Source organism: Cyrtonyx montezumae, unplaced genomic scaffold (assembly GCF_038088225.1).
Source record: "Cyrtonyx montezumae isolate F1298 unplaced genomic scaffold, pur_monq_1.0 scaffold_0, whole genome shotgun sequence".
Classification (NCBI taxonomy): domain Eukaryota; kingdom Metazoa; phylum Chordata; class Aves; order Galliformes; family Odontophoridae; genus Cyrtonyx; species Cyrtonyx montezumae.
This window is the reverse complement of record NW_027071824.1, coordinates 13,365,489-13,387,740: the sequence shown is the minus strand read 5'-3', so window position 1 is coordinate 13,387,740 and position 22,252 is coordinate 13,365,489. Positions and strand designations below refer to the sequence as shown.

Sequence of the window (22,252 nt, the reverse complement as noted above, 5' to 3'; positions counted from 1 at the left end):
GGAGGTCTTTTCCAATCTTGGTGATTCTATGAACATCTAATGAAGTGGCAGTGCCTCCCAGTAACTTGCCACCCATTGAGTTTTGGTTTTAGACATCCGATACCAGAGAGCAAACACTCAAAGCTGCCATGTCCTGACACCCAGCTTCTCTGTTTATCTGTACAGAAAAGTGAAGTATGGGCAAAGACAATAATTACTAACATAGCTGATTTTATACAAAGACTAAGATTTAGTAATTCTTGTGAGAGCAAAGGATGATTCCAAAGAGTAGCTACTCCCAGCTTTTCATGCATGTTAAATGAAAATTAAGAAATAGAAGCAGGGAAAGACAAGGGCTCTTTTCTTTGTCTCTAATTCTGCCCCTCATTAAGAACTACTGTTGAAGATTCTCAAAGTGCAAGTGTCTCTGTCCACTCCAGCCCTTTGGGGATGGCGCCGTGGTATCAAAATTTGTTTTGCAGATACTCTTGCCAAATAGAAAGGAATGAATATCTCCATGTCAGGAGAGCCTCCACACTCCTCTCACTGGAGGTGGCTGGCACCACTGGCAGTGGTGAGTTAGTTTGTAGTTCCAAGTTCATCCAGAATGAAGTTGTCGTAAATACAGCAAAGTCCTTGCCTCTTTCAAGCAATGGAGAACCTAACAAAAGACCATTAAGGTACATCTCCAACTCATTAAGCAAGCCCCACCTCAATATGTATTCCATACCAGCAAGAGCATTTATTCAGAGAACTGAAAATTGCTTTTAGACTTTTATCCTTCATACACTGCTGCGCCTTTAGGTATCTGTTTTCATTGTGAACATAACTTTCTTATTAGACTTCTGTATTTTTTCAAGTTCCTGTCACAGACACTGGATGAAGCAACGCTGCTGACCACAGATCCCCAGTAATCAATACCTAGCATACATGTGATCAAAAAAAATTTGAAACAATAGCAATTCAACAACACAACAAAACGCTAACATTATTAAGGCCATAAGTTAGTGAGAATTTGCCCGCACATTGTGAACTTAGACAAGAGATGTGCTGGTCGGTTAAACAGTTTCAAGCTGAGGAACTTTAAGAGAGAAGGCTACTTCCAGTCTGACATATTTATTACACACTTTAATTTAGGGGCTTACAATTAACTTCTGAGATACATTGTTCATCTCAAGAGTGACTGGCCGTATCTCAAATTCATCCCTGTCTTTGCTCATTTTATAACCTGTAAATGAAAAAGCTGAAGTTCTAATAAACCTCCTGCTGGAAAGGCAGAGAACTAAATTGGACTTAAGGGGTGAAATTTAATACACTGCTCTTAGTTCTGACAGCCATTTAGTAACACCAAAGCTGGAAAACAGTGCCCTCAGCTCTCTGATGTTCAGATTTCTCCCTCTGTAAAGTGGAGTTAATAGGACTTACCTATACCACAGACATGTTGAAACAATCTGCCTACTGCATTTTGAAGTTCCCATCTGAGAGATGCTCCAGCAGAGCAGATTATATTAAAAACACAGCCCTTTTGGAAAAGCAGTTAAAAATAACACAATATATTTTCAAATGTATTCCTTAGTCTTATTTTCACTGCTGTTCTTCATTGTATATTTTTGGGGTATTTTAAGAACAGCATGGCTGCCAACAAATAACATCTGCCTGAGAAAATTTCTTTCAAACAACACCAAAATATTGGACAGATGAAACAGAGGGAAATCTCTGCCATTTCCCAAGTCCTTACCTTGTCATCAGGTACAAGTCAAGAAAACATTAAAATGGAGCACCGTAAATGGCATTTGCCATTGTCTCATTTGACACTGCAGAAAACATACATTTTATGGTTTTCAGTTATTTTTGCATGATGTAACAATCCATTATGTTGCAGTGGATATCTACTGGAGGAAAAACAGTGCATGTGGATTCATTAAGCATGTTTGCTCTGGAATATATGATTGTTTCGGTTCCCCCTCCTCAGAATATCAACAAATGCTGCTGTGCCTCACAGCAGCATGAATCAGTAGGATCTTAGGCTTTTCCAGTTTTGCAGGCACAAACAGAAAGCAAAAAAACTGACACAGATTTTTCACACAAGCTAAAAATACCCCAAAACAAACATCTTTGTTACACAGCATTGCATTCTGATCTTAGAACATGCATGAAACAAGTGTAATTCCACAGCAGAGAAGGAAATTATTCCGTGCTTCCTCTACAGGTGTGGAGTTTGGACCTCAGAAGACATTAAATATGTACAGTGGTTCCTCAGTTTCTATTTTTTCCCTGTACTGCCTCACTGGCAGCCTGGACCCCACAGGATCCCACCTCTTGCTTTTCTAAACTACAAATGCCTCTCAGCCACTTCGCCCTCTATGGCACCTTTTCACCTCATTTTCCCTGGCCACACACACACTTAGAGAGAGTCTTTACTTGATGCTTTACAACTGCAGGATATCTCTCCTCCAAAAATAATTATGTCAGTACATTTGAAAATAAAAAACACAACACAATAATACATTAAATATTTTGAATGCCTTTCAAATAAACTTACAATGCAAACCAATGAAACCCCTTCCAAACAATTGAAAGTTCCTATGCAGCTAACATGGATTTTATCTTTGTAAGTGGAAAGGCAAACCATGACATTGCATGGTTAATCATAGCTTTGTTTGTGGAAACTAAAAGGTAAAAAAAAAAAAAAAAAAGAAAAGAAAAGAAAAAAATACATCTTTTTCTACTACAATATTAAGTTGTAATACTTACCGTGAAGATCAGAAAAGATCCTCGAGTAAATACATAATTAAAAAATTTTACAAAATGTGTTCAGTTTACTTCAGAGACAAGAACAAACGCAACAAAGCCTTATCTGGTCCATCAACTGTATAAATACCTGCAATTAGATATCGTTTCTTTTACTAGGCAAGACATGTTATGAAACTACTGGAAAAGAGCAGCCTCAGCCCCAGTCAGTATATTCACTGGATGCTTATGTAGCATTTCATTAATATTTTGAAATTATTGGATCTCAGATCTTTTTATAGTCAAAAGACAAATGACATCTTCCCATCAGAATCAACCTGAGACATCACGCTTTTTAAATACTGTTATTCTCCCATCTTCTGTTTCTTAGAATATCTTTAACACTGACTGAGCTGATGCATTTAAAATTACTAGGGAAAAATCATTTTTCGGCTCACTTTGCCAAGTTTCACTATGAGATGTGTTTTTATAACTCCATTATGAAACTCTGACAGAAGGGAGCAAAGAACAAACTGCACTGTGGGGGAAGATGGGCTGCAGCCCCAGCCCAGCGGGGCAGTCCATTGGGCAATGGTTCACCCACACCTGCATGCGGGTACAAGTTGAAGGACCAGGAAAAAACCACAACAGAGGCTTTTGCAGTAGAGCCACACAGTGTCTACCTGTGTTTCACAACTGCAGTGATTATCTTAAACAGCAGCAATTGCAATTTTGTTAGAATGCTCTATGATACAGCTATTGTCTTTCATGATAAACTCAATCTGAGGTAACATGCTGAAGAGTCAGTAACTATGATATCAAGTCACACCTATAGACTGTCACTCCCACATTTTCACAAATCCATGCATGCATTTGCAAAAAGCAACCTATTATACTATGTAAATTGTCTTGAAAGTAGTGGATCCCAGATCTTTTTTGAACAAAAGACAAATGACACCTCTACGTCAGCGGTCAGAAGAGCCACTGTGTGCCTCTTTTTTAACTTTAAACTCTATTTTAACTTTAAACTTCAAAAAACAGATTGCTGTCTTAGAATCTTACTGATGTGTTACAATTAGAAGGACAAGCAGTTATGAAAAATTTACTGTTTCTTGCTATATACCATTGCTTCGTTATTTCTAGCTGTGCATCTTGGATCAACTTGGTGGTGTGTACAGATTTTCCAACAGGTAATTGACTTCAAGAGAACACCTGGAATAATTCTAGCTGGCTGTTACACTGAGAATGAGTCTCCCTCCATTAATTAATCACTTCTGGGGGGAATTTTTCTTTCTGAATAAACTCATTATTTTTAAACACGCGACATCTAGCTGCATAAATAGGCTCTAGAACTGTGATTTAAAATGTGTGTTTACCACAGGTATGGCATGCCACCAGTAGCACAGCCTCTTCATTTCTGGAGTGGCTTCATCTTTTTGATTACAAGGCAAAAGAGGAAGGGAAGTGAACCAACTTGTGATTTCACCCACTTATTATCAGGATTTAGTTACTTGGATGACTGTTGCATCTAAAGAAACACACAAGAAGACATCCGTGTATCCAGAGAGACTGAAGGTTTTTCACACAGAACAGAAACATACCCAAAGAGGACAAAACCAAAGCAAATCCAAAATAAGATACAACAGATCAGGTTTTTCTAACACTGAGGTACTCCTTTAGGTCCCACTGCACAAGTTCAGTGGTAGTCATTCAAAATTTACTTCATTTTAAGCTGGCCTTCACAGCCTGAGCCTTGGGCAGATGTTCTCTTCCAAATCTGGTTTTACCATCTGAGGATATTACTACCCACATTGCTAACAAAAGGTTATAGTCTTCCAGCTAATTTTATCTGAAGTAGATTGAGATTTCTCACCAACAGAGCTGGGTGGAAAGTAGTAGCTTCCAGTGGAAAAGCCAATTTATCTAAAACCTTTAACATGAAGTCATTTCAGTAGTAAAATAACCACTGAATGTCAAGTAATAATGTCTGGCAGCAAGTCTAAAAAAAAGACAAAGAAAGTAATTTTCCTTACAGTGAACTAATAAATGTGCAACTACCTGACATGGGGAGTGGGATTAGTCCTGGTACTTGTTGCCACAAAATGATGTGGTTCGCAAAACATTTTCATTGAATTCAGGAGATGAAATGTGTTGATGGAGTGTGGATCCATTGCTCACTGGTCCATATGCTGAGGCTAAAACCTGTGGTTATTGAATGGTTGTACACGTTCTGCAAACATTTGTTTCTTGTCTCAGCCACCTACAGGGCACTGATTTGGTTCAGCAGGGTCACCTTTATCCTGCCGGTGTTGCTCCAAACTAGTTTTTCAGAAGTACCCATAAGCAAGAAGTGGCTTTGGACTCAACCTGGATCACTTGGCTTCCATCTTTCCTTTCTCTCCTTTTTCTTAGTCTTCCTACAAAGAAGGAATTCAGACCAGAACAACCTCCCACACCAGATTGAATTCATCTCCAGGCACTCTGCTCCAAAAACCCATCCTTGTCACTTCTACAAAGAATAATCACCATTAGTCTCAGAAGCATTGGTGCTTCACTGGAAACAGTCAGTCACATTGGTACCTTCCCCGCTCAGCGTGCCAGCTCACAACAGGCACTAGTGCATAGAAGCACAGAATCATTAAGGCTGGAAAACATCACTAAGTTCATCTAGCATAAGGTTGGCTGTGCATCCAGCCCCTGCAGGGACTAGGGAACAGGCAGAGCTCTGAATCTACCAGCTGCAAGTAGGTATGAAGACATGAAAAACAGAAAACCAAACCACAACAAAAAGCAATCTTTGCTTCAGTGAACATGAAGCTCTGGAGCATACATTTGGACAAGACACTAGCATGATTATATTTTTAGGGCTCTCATATCACCCTATGGTGCTTTAGTGGCAGCATTTCTCTAGCCACTTCACCTCAGCACCTCACTCGCATGCAGCTACACACAGGCACTGCCCTGGGCCCAAGCCAGCGGTGCCTAGCAGCCCCTAAGCCAATGAACAGCATGTAGAAAGAGCTGCCGCTGCAGCTTTGGCTGCAGTTCACTCAGGAGGTATGCACTCACCATTTCAAAACACCAAGTGCTTTATTGACCTTGTTAAAGCACTAGATAAAAACGAAAAAGAGGGAAATAAAGAAAGAAATTAAAATTCATTAAGTTCATTTAAACTTTTTTCAGTCATCTGGGAAGCTCCAGTCTGCACAAAAACAATGCATCCGACAGACTTGCCACATAATTTGAATATGTCTGCACAAGATGAAAATTCAAACCTTTCCTACTTGAGCTATCAATCAAAAAGAAGCTAAAATTACAGTTTAACAAGCAGGTACACATGTTTTACTTAGCAAATGAGGCAAGCAGGGCACATTATTTTTAGTCACATTTATGAGGAAAAGAGTGAAAAATAGAAGGAGGAAGGAAAAATTGTCTCTTTCATTGGCTCAGGCTTCTGGAGTTTCATCTAACACTGGCAACATTTGGGTATGACCCTAATGACACGCAAGCCATCTCTTGGACTATTGCTGTACATGTAATTAGATCGTAATTTAAAAATATATATATGAGCTACAAAACAGTGACTGAAATCACCCCAAAACTTGTAGATTACTTGTGAGCAGTTTTATTAGGTGAGCCTATTAGGCCAAGATGACCATAAAACCTTTTCCATTCAGATGCTCACCAAACCCAAACGTACATCAACACGCCTTTCATCTAAACCTACAGAGTACTTCTGAATTACAAAATTTGAATTAGTAACAAACTGCTTTTCTCTCTCAAACTATGGAAACTATTTGCCCAAACATAGCCATCATTCATCTCCCCTAGCACCATATAATAGCATGCCAGTTACAGCACCACTGATCTGACTGTAGTCTGGGCCCTCAAACCTGCAGACAGACAAGTTTCCATTCCCTGCATTGTGTCAGCAAAACAGCTTTCCATAATGCCGGATGATGGAAAGATCTAATTTATCTTGCAGGTGCACTGAACTCATTGCTGAACATAGTAATGAAAGTCACAAATACATTATAACACAGCACAGAACGTTTGTGGAACAACCTGCCCACTTGCAAGAGAGCTCACAGTCAAGCGTTGATGTGATGTCTGACAAAAACTGCAGCTCCAGAAGAAGTCTGGTCGCTGTTGTGTGTCTTTTCCCAAGGCTGCTTGACAAATGTAGGCCTTCCTTCCCCAGGACTCACGTCCTTGTGCTCCTCCTCTGGTTCTCAAGGTAAGGATTGTGGTGGGCACTGTGTGGGGTTCATGGCTGCTGCCCAGCTTTGGGGCAGCTTCGTTTTGCCGAGCTATGCTTCGTCTCCTGCTCCTCAGCCACAGTCCTCTCTCTAATAGGGTGCAGTCCTTGCCCTCCAGATGCCCAGAGCTTTCACGGATAGAAAATCTGGTGTCTCATCTTTGGAGTGTAGGAGCAGCATGAGAAGGTTCAGTAGCTTTGGCTATAGCATTCCTGGAAGCACTCAACATAGACCACCCAGATGTACCCTGGATGTGAATTTGGTGCTTAATTCAGAAACAGAAGACTTTACCCTGGCTTCATTGCATGCAAACACACACAAAGATAAATGCAGCCCAACTGCATTAGAAATAAATGAGTTAATCCTGGCATTCCTGCAACAAAGACCATGGCTGTGGATGACAGAACTCTGCCATGACCTCATTCTTTGGCACATTTTCTTCCAGTTCCCAGTCGTCTGCCTTAGCTGAAGCTGTTCCATGCATGGCAGCACTCAATTTCCAGGTCACAAAAGCATTTTTGCTACAATTTGATTTAAACTAGAATTGTTCTGGTAAACTTCTGATTGTAAATAATGCAACACTTTTTACTCAAAAAGATGAGACAAAAACCTGTTTGCTGAAGACAAAGTCACCTGTGAAATACAAGCTTTTTCTCAAAGTAAAATAATCGATTTGATAATGTGAAATGGGGAAGGAAGAAAAAAAAAACCTCTAAGGTGCTGCTTAATCAATTAGCCACAGTATGAAGCAAATGTGAGCCAGTTTCACAATATCAGAGTTTTCTGAATGCTGTTCTTGTTGGCTTGATGAATATCAGGGTAGGGCTTCTCTTTTTGTTTTCATATTTTTTTCTCCAAAAGAAATCATTGCTCAAAAGGAATCATCTTGCCTGAAATGGCAGATGAGGGAAAAGAGACATCAGTAGTAAGACATAAACATTCTGGCCTGAGCAGGGAACTGAAAGAATTTTTTTTGTGTTATTCCTTAGCCCGTCCTGTGATATGACTCATTAGTGCTCATCAAGATGTTTTGGTCAGTCTTTTAATTTTAAGAACAGTCTGATCTGTTTTTCCATTTCTATCAGGGTGCACAGTACATTTTCTTGCATCTTTTATCACTCTCTTCTACGCTGGAGGCACTTTGAGTTCAAGACAGCAATTAGAGGGGAAAAAGATCACTGAGCCAAAATGAATACCACTGACGAGCCTTTGCTCTTCAGCAGGAATCATCTCAAAATAGCCAGTAAAGTCTGAATTTCTGGGTGGTTGTGGTCCCACAGACATGAGTAGGATAAGCAGGGCAAAGGGATCCAGCTAGTAAGAGCCTGGATTATGTTTGGACTGTCACCCATGAAGGGGATAGAAACAGGAGTGGGCTGAATCCCAGGTCAAACCACAGACAACTTTGCTGGAGAGCAATGCATCAAATGAGTGCTTACAGATTCTGGTGATTAATTAATTAATTAATTTTTAGCTCAGAACATCAGTGGTGGAGAAATTTCAGCCACAACTGGCAAATATCCTGGAAAATAAAAAATTAAAAAAACAAAAAGACCTGTCTCATGGGTGCTGGTAAAAACAGGTCCTCTTCCAACCAAAGCAACTCAGCAAGCAAACACGGGTGAAACAGGAAATGTTGAAAGCAAAGTCAGAGGTAGGAGTTGTCAGGGAATGGAAAAGTAGGACCCAAGAGCAGAGTAAGCCATCTGAAATAAAGTCGAAGACACCCATTATGCAACCCCTGATCCATCCAAGCACCATTTTTTAAACTGTCGTTATTTTCTGAAAGCTGGTGAACTCATAGTCAGGATAACTTTGGCAGTGATTCTCACAGCTTCATAAGCCTTTTTTCCCTTTTCTTTTGTGAGGGAACAAAGTGAAAGTAATCAGGGTCTGGGCATGAAGGATGAAGAAAGGGTTGTTGATAGCTTGAAGAGAATCAAGACATGATAGTCAAATGAAATAAAGGTTTGATGTGGAAGAAGGGCAAAGGCAGAATAAGAGCAAGCTGCTGGACACAACAAGAGTACCCTATTTTGTATGCACGCAAGAATCACGGGTGCTGGCTGAGAGCTGTGCTGGTGAATAAGTGTTTGATCTGCGTTTTGGAGATGGATCAGTTCAGGACACTCCAATGCCAGAGGGAAGCATTCCCCATAGAACACCTGAGATGATGCAAGGACCAACATGGAGGCTGCCTTGGGATTTTCTGGTTGAACTGAGCCCTCATGGTTGCAGGGAAACCCTGTAGCTAAGCATATCTAACCTCATCCTTTAATATTAACTGTGTGTGTGCATTTCCTCTACCATGTTTATCAGTGTGGAAAATTAAGAGATGAGGAAAACAAATAATGCCATAGCATGCTCTGCTGGCTCTTTCTGCTTAACACAGAGTGTCACCGAAGCCAGCTGCAATGAACTCAGAAAAGAAAAACTGGGCAGTTGCTCTTTCCACTGCAATCAGGCTCATTTGTGCCCACTAAAAATACTACCTCTCTGGTACCACAACTGCAGTTTACTTTAACTCATCTCACCTGGAAAGTGATCTGTCCCTCAGGAAACAAGACAACCACAGAAACGGATTTTTGCCTTTCTGCCCTAGCTGGACTGTTACTGATGTATGTTTGCACACACTCCAGAATAAGCACTCCTGTAACTAGTTTATTTCATATCATGGACCCTGGTAGTCAACACTCCTGCTCTCTGCCCTCCTTTCATCATATTCCTTTGGCCAAGCTGTTACCACTTCTTCTGAATTGATCCCAATGGCTCTGTAGGGCCTAAAGATTTTTTAATATTTCGAGCAAAATTTTGTGTCTATTTCCAAAGTAGAAGCTATTGTTTGAGATTTTATGTCCATAACATCTTTGCATGAATATCACTGAATCACATGCTGTAGAGCACGGACCTGATATTTGCTACTGTGATGACTTTTATATCTAAAGAGTTAGAATTTCCACAAAGATTTCCCCTAAATCTTAAGTATTTGGGAGAGGGGAGGAGAGAGGATGAAGAGGAATAAAAAGAAATTACACAACCAAAAAAATCCTTCTTTAGTAGTTTAGACACATTCAATAGAAGTTTCTAGCACAAATCCATTCCCCCTAACTTCACTGTCATTCAGCAAGTTCTCACTTTCTTTGATACTCTCAAGAGGTTCTACAAGCACACATGAAGCCAGTATCATTATTACAATATGAAGCAACTAAGAGCATATAACCGACCAGTTCTGCACTGTACTTCCAGCAGCATAGAAGTTAAACAAGCATGGATGAAGCTGGGAACAGGTACCAGCTGGGATGCAAGACAAGCTGCAGAGAGAAACTAGTATGCCTGGATTGAGAAAGAGTGTCAGGAAGAACACAAAAAGAAAATACAATGAATTTTCTGAATTGGTACTTCAGACTTTTCAAACAGGGTGCAAACATTGAATGATGATATTATTCTGAAAGCAAATTCCAGCTGATGACAGGGTAGGCAAAGAAATGAGCTCAGAGAAATATGCAGCCAGCAAAAGGAGAAAGGAATTTGCTCTGAAGAGTTCAGTTGGTCATGCAGGTTCAACCAGCTCTGGTGCATGCCTTCTGGGAATCTGCTGAAGAGTTCAGAACAGAGGTGAGTCTATGAGACAAGAAGCCAGGCTCGTTTATCAGCCACTGGAATTAGCAAGCTTCACATTTTGATTTAAGAGCAAGTAGAAGATACTGAACAAGGAAAGTGATGAAGCTTTGATCTGCCATAATAGTATAGCCAAATGACTTGTTTGGTCTGCTGTCCTGGGAACACCTGTACTGAACTCTGTTGAGATAATTTGACATCATTAATACTAGATTAGCATTTTTCTTCCCAAAAGCTGCAGAAGGAAAGTTCTGACACTGGGATGCTGATGCGATGGAAAGCATCACTGCTCTTTGCTCCCTATCACTAGTGGGCTCCTATGTAGCAGTAGTTTCTTCCCACAGAAACCTCTTCCTTCTCCCCTTTCTCAGACAAGAATTTTCTGTCTCTTAGATGAACAACACTCCAGTGAAGCGTGAATAATTGGTTTGCACACTATGTCGTCAAAAGAGGCATGTGCAGGTCAGAGGAAGGGAGGAACAATACTCATGGAATGATAATCTCAACATCAACAAGAAGGAAGGGTAGATTAATCTGTTAAAACAATATATTTGGAGCTGAACTCAGTAAAAAAAAAAAAAGAAATCTGTTTTGGCTCACTCTCACTAATTCTGTGGTTTCACAGGTGAAGCCCACTTTTTGTAGAGGTGCCTGCAAAAAGTACTTTGCTTCCACACCCGTTTTGTGATGGCTATGAAAGAAGGCAGGGTGATGGAGAATAGTCTGGAAGGAAATGCAGATTTATATAGAGTGTAATAGAGAAAGCTGTGCAGTAACTGATCTGTCAGCCTGACAGCAGCCCTAGAAAAGTAGAATGGGACAAAGATGTATTTCAGGTTGGCCTAAACTTATTTTCATATTTTCTTGCCAAAAGAAAAAAAAAATCTCTGAAAAACATGAGAAATTCAGTCAGGAATAGAAGCCTGGAGCTGCACTCCAAACTGTGACTGCTGAGCAGAGCTGTCACATTGTCAGTTTTTGGCTTCCTGCCTAATGGCCATAAGTAAGAATTTATAGGGAAAACCATTGCTAATACAAATCATATTTTAAATGTTTGATCAGCAATTACATTTTGACTTCTCAAGAACTGACAACTAATTCACGCTCTGTACCAACAGTCTCGGTGTTATTAAAAACATTCCAGGCCAACAATACTAATAATGTCACCAACATGGTTTCTGTCGTGCCAAGAATTATATTAAAAAGAAACCCATGCATAGCAAGGAACAAGAAACATATGTAGGTGATTTATACACGCACAACTGTTTGGAGGAGGTTTGTTTTCTTTTGTGATGTCTTCAGCTATGAATCCACGGGAGATTAGCACAAGTATCAAAATTATGATGAAACATTAAAGAAATGTTTAGAAATTGTATTAAGAGATGTGGCTTAGTGGGGAAATATTGGTGGTAGGTGGATGGTTGGACTGGATGATCTTGAAGATCTTTTCCAACCTTGGTGATTTTATGATTCTGTGATTTAACTCCCTAGCTGGTTCATGCAACTATCTCAACAACAAGATGGCTCAGGAGACCCAGTGAGGATGGGTCATGTGCAAGATCCTCTCATGCCCAGGGGACAGCTGTGAGAACAGGAGATGCAAACCTTCCTGTTGTGATGACAAAGCCTGGTTTTGGGGCTTGTCATTCTGCTAAATCTGTGGAGCAACACAGTAGAGATTCTAAGAGACCAGGATTGTCTCTCAGCCCAGTCTCACTACAAAGTCCCAGACCAGATTACAGAAATCATTAAAAGCTGCAACAGCTTTTCTCCTTGCAAACATGGCTTAGATAACCCCCAGAGACAGGACATGCTATTCTAAAGCAGTTCTGAGATTATTTCACAAATGCCTGCCCTCTCTCTCTGCCCTGAGCAGAGCACACAGTAAGCTCCTGAAGGCTTTGGCAAACATAGCATCCATGGTCAGACAGGGTATCACCAGTGCTACTTGTGATGGACACAGAGACCTCAGGCGCTACCTTTGTCCTGCCCAGCACAGCATGCCTGTGGCTTTTGTCAGCTTCACAATGGACTGCTGGAGCACTCACTTCTGGTTCAGATTCGTGTTTTATAAAAGACCCTGGCCCAAATCTGCTTCCGCTGACCACTTCTTGACTGACAGCTTTAGGAGTTCCCTGTTCTGCAGGGCAGAATCTGCCCTATGCCATAGGCTTTGCCTATCTCCTCAGAAAAACTCAGCCACACCTTCTTTGTTCAAATGCAATCACCTCCTCTTACCTTGGCTTTCACATAGCAGAGTCCTCACTTGGAAAAGCAGAGGCAGAGGAGAAAGCAGTATGATGCAGGCAGATGTGATAAGTACATCCAACACCCTGACTGCCTCCACTAAGTGCAACTTCTCCCCTGATGATTCCATCCTTGCTGGCCACTTGCCCTTCTTTTAGAATCACAGAATAGCCTGAGTACGAAAGAATCCTCCAGAACTTTCACCATCTTCATAGCCCTCCTTTGGTTGCTCTCTAGGAGTTTTATGGAGGCAGTGAAGGATGAGAGACAGCAAGAGCTATCTGTGAACCCGATGAACACCAAAGGAAGCAAAGGTAAACAATACAGAGCAGAGGCTTTATAAATGTAAAGATGTCTGCGTTTTCTTAATATTAGTGGTAAACAAACTTTGGAAAACATAACTGTAAGTTTTAAAGAATAATCTGTAATCTATCTCTCTTCATGTTCACCAGTTATAGCCTGAAGCTCAAGATTTAAGAGCTTACTTAACATTAAGATGATGAATCAACTGACAGAAATGCAAAAGCAGCACACAGCCAATCAGAGGAATAATGTATGTTGTATTCAGGTGACACTGGGTAAGACTCAAAGGTAATTAGCCCCCAGCTGTTGACTGGAGGGAAGCAAGGATCCAGGTGCTGCTGGGGAGATAAGAGTGTCACACGGGAGGAAATGTTAAAGGTTAGAAAACTAACAGTACAGGAAACATGTTCCACTACTCCTTCCTATGCTTCCATCCCCCAGTGGCAATGCCAGTGGTGTGCTTCATAGCCAGATGTATGCTTCAGCTGAAGAGCCTGAGCTGCCATCTGAACAATTTCCAGCAGAATGTGCAGATGCTGGAGGACATCTCTTAATAAATAAATTATTCATTAACTTTGACTAATGCAACCAGATAGGTGGTTCAGCAAGCCCTTTGTTTGCAATTAATATGACATGGCACCTGTTCCAATGACTTACATCAGGGACCACATTCCCATGCACTGCTAAACCAATTGCACCTAATGTAACTCTTAGAGCCACATCTTCCACATGAGATAAAGTGAAGAGTGGGAAAAAAAATTCTGCACTGTTCCCATGAGCAATTATAAATTTACATTATCTCTAAAGGAGGTACCTGTTTGTTCCAGGAAGAGAGGACCCTGAAGCCCACTTCCTCAAGGTTACAAAATGGGGCATTTGATGTTTTTACATAGTAAGAAAAAGAAATTTTGTGACACTTACTGTTACTTTGATCTCTTCAGGTCTTCCTTGTTGCGGAGCTGACCCTGCTCACTCTGAATTCACTTGCTGGCCAGTTAAGCAAAAGCAGGAGAGCAAACCACACACCTCTGCAAAAAGAGAAAGTAAACTCTCAGTTTGTTCAGTGCAACTGAAGAAGTGGGGCTCAGTACAAAAGTATGATGCCAATGCCCCAAACCCAACCAATACTATAATTTCTGCAGTTGAAGTATGTTTCCCACATTTTTAAGGAGTGAAGAGCATGATTTTAAGCTCTTAATATCTACTTAAACACACAGCATGTACATTTCTCAATAAACAGTAACTTTATAGCTCTTTCCTAACACCTGCCCACCTAGAGTGAAAAATATCTTTCTCATGTATGTCTCTATGTCTGTTCTCCTTTGCACTTCACAAGGACAAAAAACCCAACAACAACAACAAAAAAAAAAAACAACAAACCTGTCCAGTTTGCTGTGCATGGTGTTTGACAGGTACTTGCAGGGTGAAACTCAATGATCTCATAAGTACTAAACCTTCAAAGGAGCACCTGAGCTGCATCATCTTGAGGTGGTGGTGAATGATATGTTCTGCCAAGCTACAGATGGACAGAGCACACCCACAGTCCGCAATGGTTTAGGTTTTTGCACGTCTAGGACAGCTTTAGCTCATCCATGTATTGTGCTAGGATAAAAGCCTCATGCACAGTGACACAAAGCATCTCAGTGGCCTTGCCTCTTCACGTGAGACAAAGACCCAATAGGTGGTTGGGTATCAAACCAGATGTAAATAACATCTGCTCCCCGGGGTTTGCGCTTCAGTGGAAGAATCCTTCAGGTAGACTTTCTGAAGTCAGAACCATGAAGCAAAGCCATAAAGGACACATGGATCTGCTCTGTAAGCTTAATAGCAGGGACCAGGGTCTGACTTTCACATCACTAAGGGGGGATGAGTCCTCAGGATCTTAAGTAAATATTTCTGAAATCACCTGTCACACAGCAGCTGATTAGTGCCAATCTAAAAGCAGTTCATGCAACACTGTCTCATGGATGTATTCACTCTGGATTTGTGCTAAGTTTTTTATTGCAGTATTCCTTAGAGTCATATACAATATTCCCGCATGAGCTGAAAGGCCAAGGTAAAAAATTAATATGCAGAATCATAATGAGCTTCCTTTGCATATTTTTGCATCAACAGTGAGTTTGAAAAGGTCAAGGCAAGGCAAGATTTTTGACGTAATTGTTTAAGGCAGTCTCCAAACGTGTTTCATTTCTCTAAGATGATTATGCTGGAAGCTAAATATTTATTGATCTCCACATCAATGTTTTCATCTGAGTATCTTCCCTTCAGTTGCTATGTGTGTTACGTACACACTTTATTCCGACACATATTCTTCCATTACTGTGAGATCATTTTAAAGTCACTTTTATTGCTGTTCCAAGCCGAACCCTGTAAATCACTGTCCCAGGAAAAGATCCAATTCACATTCTTTGTGTTAACACTCTCTCCGTTTCTGCTTCTGACAGGACGTCAATTACTTTAGGACTCCGTATTTGCTCTAGGATTTTGAATAGATACTTTAATATAGGGTTCACTGCACAATATGTTGCACAGACTTTGTGCAGAAGTTAGTTTCTACATGACCTAAAGCCTGGCAGAAAGCCAACTGCACAATCTGAGCTCAGTTTCACAGAAACCTGAAATCCTTTTTTATGCTTGGGTTTGAATGGATTAAATCTACCTCTAGCACAGCTTGATATATCTTCTGGTGTCTCCAGATTAAGGTTTTGCAATTTGTACTAAAAATGATGCAGCCTACTTTTCTCCTCAGGATTTATAATTGCAGTATGGAACAGATTATTCACTTAGATGATTTCCTTTTAAAAACTCCTAGGCAGTGGAACATGAAGCAACAGAAGCAAACCAATGAATACATAACTCCATCTTTAGCCAAATAGCCTCTAGATGCAAACTACTAAGGAATACCCACTCGATGATCCCCTGGTACTGCAGAAAGGAAGTCATTAAATGAGAGCCTTTAGAAGGATCAATGACAACACATAGAGAAGGGAATGAAATTAGTAATCATTTTAGCAAAATACTCGTATGCTTGTCCCTCGAGCTTTTGAGAGATACCTATTTTGTTGTGACTGAAGACTGTATGGAAGATGACATTATGGAAGATTTTATAGTAAGAAACCTGAAAAATCTGTTCTTATCATTTGTCACAGGCAGGAAACATCTGAATTCCAGTAAAATTCATAAGACAGAAGCATTTGTATGTTTTATCACATACATCAGCTGTATACTGTTCTAGGCAGGGGAGCCCACCAGGGCCTCTAATCTATCACTATGAGCAATTAATCCAGCAAGGGGTCACCTCGGCTCACTTCCTTAGTTTTCATCACCATTCCTTATTTGATGAAACTAAAGCAAAATGACACGTACATAGATTCTTAGCAAGATTGAGCTGGACCTCCAAGACTCAGGCCTCCTAATAATGCTCTTTATTTACTTTTGCTTATTTAAAGATGCAGACACTTGAGAAGAATCTTCTGACTTGTATCCTTGGAGTTAGCATAGCTTATGCTGTTATACTGTCCATGGCAAGAATCCACACAAAGTGATGCTACAAGAAACAGTTTTCCCACCCTACCTGCAAGAACTCACCAGTTGGGTGACTCCAGCTGAATGCAGCACCAGACTTGGAAAGGGAAGTTGGCTCTCAGGCCTGGGACAGCGTTGCCTGGTGAGGACATTCTCTTTCGACCTAGAGAATGGGCACAATATCAGCTGTCTAGTGGGAAGTCCACATCACATTCTACGTATGTCACAAGGTTAACGCAATTCAACACCTGTAGGTTCAGGGGCCTACTTTAAAAGTCTCTCTTCTTTTTGTCCATGCCATATGAGAAGATTTTAAAACTGCTTTTGGCAAAATTACAGAAAATGAGTCCTATAAAGGCACCAGCTACTTGAGCTGGAAAAGAAACATCCCTGTGGTTACACAGCTTCCTAAACTCCCCCAGACTGTTGCTGGGAGGAACTGCACAGATGCTCATTTGTTGCTAGCAGTTATCTCCTCACCTGCAATTACAAGCCATTTTAAGGAGCTTCATTTACAAAGACAAATAAAGAACTCAAAAACTAAAAATCACCCCAGTTATATGTGCCATTTTAAGCTCCTCTAAATCTGTTCACCCCTGCAGGGGAGGTGACTTTGGCACACACACGGAGGTGGCAGAAGGTGAGAATGTGGATAAGAACAATAAAGGTCATTTTTTCTCAAGCTAATCTAAGCAAGCCCAGACACTCTGCTGCAGCAAACTGAGGTAGAGCCAGAGATTTCAGTCAGTAGCACTTGGCCAACAGACACGGAGTAATGCGTTGTCACTGGTGTCTGGTCCGTGAGTCATGTGCTGTTACCCCTCAGACCTGCACTGAGCTGAAAATAGATATAACAATATGGAGGAAGCAGAGAGGCAGAAAAATACCGTATATAATTGCTTGCATTATATTACATATGTTCACGCTGACTTCAAGGTCACTTAGTGAAACTTTGGATGGGTAGTCCATTGACAGTTCTCCTTCAATATTAAGAACAATGCAGAGCCCATTATACCACAGACTCTTACATACATATATAATCTGGTCCTTGGTTGAAGTGACCCCAACAGTTACTAAAAAGTATTTTATGATCAAAGTGTACATGCTGCTCCATAGTCTGCCTACCAATTCATGCACTGCCCCTTATGTCTAAGCCATAAGCTTAGTTCCTGGCCTTTGCACGAGTCCCATGCCTCTACAATTTTCAGCACACAATGAACATTAATTTTACAAGAGCTCTGCATAGGTCTGAGAGTCAGTCTATGTTGAATCACTTACATTAATAGGGCCAACAGCATTTATTTATATACTTGCAGTTAAATTAACAAGTGAGACCTTCTGAGTCCCAGCACTGTGGTTTTGGTTGCAGAGTTGGCTACACGGACTTCGTCAGCTTGCTCTGTTTTCTGGCCATGAATGTCTACTCATCTGCTCCAGGAATCCAGTCTGTAACCCTGATACTTTGCTCCCTACCTTGTTCACTTGAATGCACAAAACAATGAATGTGAATGAAAAAAAGCTGTTTTGAGACTTTTGAAGTAGCTAAAATACTTTTAGAAGCAGCAAACAGTTTTTGCAGGAAAAAAAATCAAGACTTGGACAGACATTAAGCAGTCTTCTGTTGAATAACCAGGTTACTGGCACATTGTATACAAAGAATACCCATCTGAGCTGAATTTCATTTATTGGTGAGCTTTGCTTCTGCTAAAGAGGCAAAAGGGAATCTGAGAAAGAGTTAAGAATTTCCTCTTGTCTGATTACATCTGACCTTCTATTAGTCACTGAAAACGAAATGGCTTGTAATGGGATCTTGTGGTTTCTATCACTCCAGAAAAGCCATTTTTACAAGGTCACAACTTCATGACCCTGATGAGTCACACCTCATGAAAAAAAATGCAGATTTGAGAGTGGCCAGCTCTTGGTGGTCAGGGGGATGTGAAGGGTCCCCTGTGGTCCCCCCTCACAGGGAAACTCTGCCAAGAGCTGGTGAGCTGGATGTGTTCTGGTCTCATGTCTGGTTCAGAGCTGCTGGGGACGATGGCCTGCTCACAGAGGATGACTGAGGCTCATGCACTTCATATGTTGCAGAGCACAAACAGAGTCATTTAGGCAAAACTGTGAGGAGAAACAGAGGAGCTGCTTCTCAGCAGGTGCTTGGATTTATTTGCAAGCAAGCATATTAGCTCAGTAGCCATTGCAAAATGATATTTTCCTGCATCACACTATAGCCTACTTTGGCATTCAAAGTCAATTTTTCTAATGTCCCCCACAGATTATGTGCTACCTGAAGGGCTTGAGTACGCAATACCATATACACTGAATTTACTGCATGCATGAAATAGAGTAGCCACAAGCAAACATTATCACACAAAGTAGAGCATGGTACCCATAGCTAGCACAGATATCAGGTTTCTTTAAAACAAGTTTCTTTCTCCACTATTTTTTGGCAACGTGTATTGAAGAGGTGTATTTTATAAGGTGGAATGTAATACATGAACACTTCAAAGATGGGTCTGAAAGAGGCCTTGAACTATTTGAAAATTAGAGAAAACTTCAAATATAAGAGTCAGTTACTTGAATTCAACCAGTTCTGAACGGTGACAAAGGAATCAAATTAAAGGCCATAGATGCTAGTACACAGTCATGCAAAGAAAATGGTGGAAGAGTTGCTTGAATAAAATAATCATAATGGATCATTCACAAATCAACATTTCTTTTTTTAATGCACATTTGTCCTTCACAAGTATTAACTAAAAAGCATTCAAGAAAACAATCAAACAAACAAAAACAACAGATTATACCAGTTCTGAACTCTCTACTGTTAGAAACTTAAGAGCCATGATGCACAGTGACTCACCTGTTGTGTGGTATCTGTTCAGTAATCCGATCATTATTTAAACAGGAGACTTGCAAATTGCAAAACTGCAGAATTGTTGAGGCTGAAAGGGAGATCATGTGGTCCAGCCCTGTTCACTTATTGTAGATGGCCAACCACTTTCCTCGTTTGTAGCATCAGTTACCTGTTTTCTCCCTGTTTGCTCTTCAGTCACTTGATTTGTACAGGATCACACCTCTGCTCTATACCTTATGCAGTAATGCTGTTCTGTGTCAATGAATATCTTCTTGTGAACATTGTTTTGAGCAACACTGGCAGTGAAAGCTGTTCTCACTAGGTATGAATGCCAGGAAGACACATGCTGCATCATTTTGTTTCCTGACTACACCAACATAACTCCTAAAGTGAGACTTTTGGCACAAATCATCACTATTGCACTGACAGGATATTCTATCATCACTGTTTAAAATGTGAGGTTCAGTAAAAACTCTGCCTGGTGTACCACTATAATTCACAGGGAAAAAAAAAAAAAGACAAGTAAAAAAGAGGTAAGATCCTAATTCCAAAAAGCACTGAATATTCCTTTTCATGTTTCTTTTTTAATACTAATCTAGGATTAGCCAAGTATTAAAATCAACATGCTCAAGCTCCCTGTGTAATGTAAGGTTAACTCTCATAGAAGTTAAGATAAATGTTTGCAAATACCAAACATTCAGTGAGAAACTGAACACTCTTTAACATAACAACTCTGCAACATTTTCAACAGAAAGCAAGGATTTTGGCTGTCCAAATCAAAATAGCTAACAAAACCTTAGTTTTGAATGGGTGCTCGGGCATCTGAACTTGACTCTTCCTAAAAAACAAAGGCAATGAAAATTGTTAAATAGGTTTGAAAAGCAGCATTTAACTTCAGTATTGCTGAATTTTTAACCGTTGAAAATTGAAACCTCGATGCTACACTAACACATGTTTTTACATTTTCCCTAGAAACAGATGGAATAATGTTGCTCATGCTATGCCAACATCATGTTGTTACATAGTCTTTATTAAAATTGCTTCAAGGCAAAAGGACTATGAACAAAGGCAAGGGGTGGGGAAACTTGGCAACTCCTTAAGAGTTTCAGACTTGAGTCGTTTAAATCTCAGCAAGCTCTGTGCATCATAAAGAAATATCGGTAACTTCATGATGGGTGCATTAGCTGGCTACTGGGTGAATAGAGTCCATGAGACCTTCACTATTCAGAAGGTAGCCAAGACGAGTAACAAATAAAAAGGAAGAAAATGGAAAGGGGAATATATACAAATGGAAGAAGGAGAAACTTGGCAAAAGAAAGAAATGCCTGAGAGCAATTAGATTTAAAGGAAATAATGGAATTGAAAACTTATTATCAGCTTTTCTTAAAACCTTGCAAAAAAAATCCTTCATTATCTTGCCTAGAGTTGAATTCTAATTTTGACAAACTGCATGTGGAGCAGATAAGCATCTGCTTGTATGTGTGTGTGTGCATACATATATAAATATGTCTTGACTATGTGCATCTAATGCATGATCCAAAGCCACTAGATTAGATGGAATGATTCCCATTTGGCTTCAGTGGGTTTTGGACCAAGTCTTCAAACTTAACAGTTTCAGCTTTGAAAAAAGAAAAGGACAACAAAAAGCCAAATTCATTGTCATTCTGAAAAACCTGAGCTATGTTATCGACAACAACAAAAACTAAACAAAAGAACAACAGAAGAGCTTATAATCTTCCAACCATGTAAGTGCCTTCAGTTAACTAACATTGATTTCTCTTTGCCTATGTTGAGAATTTTTACATCCCAAAAGGAAGCAGAAAAAACATTTCCATGATAACCATAAAAATCACCGGAGAGAAAATAAAGCTTTCTGTTTCATTACCTTTTCTGTGTGGTGATCAATTACAAAGGAAGAACAGTGCAGGTTCAATTAAGTGACTAAATCAAAAGGAATTAAAAGCCACAGGGGATCTTTATTTTACTTATGTTAAAGAAGGATCTGACTCCAGGCCTCATTGACTTGTCTGTAGCATATAATGGGGTTTAAATCCTCTGAACCAGTCTGTCAGCATTAGCTGATCATAATGAAGAAAATAGGGTTAGAGAAAACAGAGCTACTGAAAATAGCTTTCCCTAGTGTTGCCTTCCCTCCTCCCTTCTTCCTCCAAATGGGATTATCCTGAGCTCTCAGCACATTGCAATATATAAATGGACCATTAGGGAAAACAAAGGCCCCTCCTTTGAAACATAAGACACAGTTCAGGAAAACAGTGGATGCTCTATCTCAAATAAATCAGCAAGTGTGTGAATACATGCTTACCTTTACTCACTCAGGTCTTCCACTGATTTCAGGGTTAGCATGTGCTGAAAAAAGCCCTTAGCACTTGCAGAACTGCAAGTTCCTATGAAGTGGTGAGAGATTCATTTAAAAAGAAATATGATTATTGTTTTAAAACATGAAAAAACAGCCGTGGGTTTGAGTCCATACTTTGAAGTTAGTCAAGCAACGATTATGACTTCATTATAGCCAGTCAGCTACACATGGGCAAAAACAAGAGTCCTGGACATATGTGCAACCTAGGATTCATAAAGAAAGCTGGATGGAAAATTTAAGAGAAACTTCCAACTCTGGGATGTTTTGTCAATGAAAAAGCATGTATACACATAGCCATGCATACACTCAGGTAAAAATAATGACAGGAAAATTAGGGATTCCACTGAAACCATTAACAAAAGT

General features: G+C 40.2%; 1 long non-coding RNA gene across 1 annotated transcript in view; it reads right to left on the bottom strand.

The window, feature by feature from the left end:
• The window catches only part of LOC136060464 (uncharacterized), a 29,267-nt gene extending 12,456 nt beyond the window's left edge, over positions 1–16,811 (bottom strand). The window contains exons 1-2 of the long non-coding RNA XR_010623363.1: positions 16,725–16,811; positions 14,058–14,164 (exon numbers count right to left, since the gene is read on the bottom strand). This is a non-coding gene — a long non-coding RNA (uncharacterized LOC136060464). The remainder of the gene's footprint in view (positions 1–14,057; positions 14,165–16,724) is intronic.
• Positions 16,812–22,252: the final 5,441 nt, after the last annotated feature.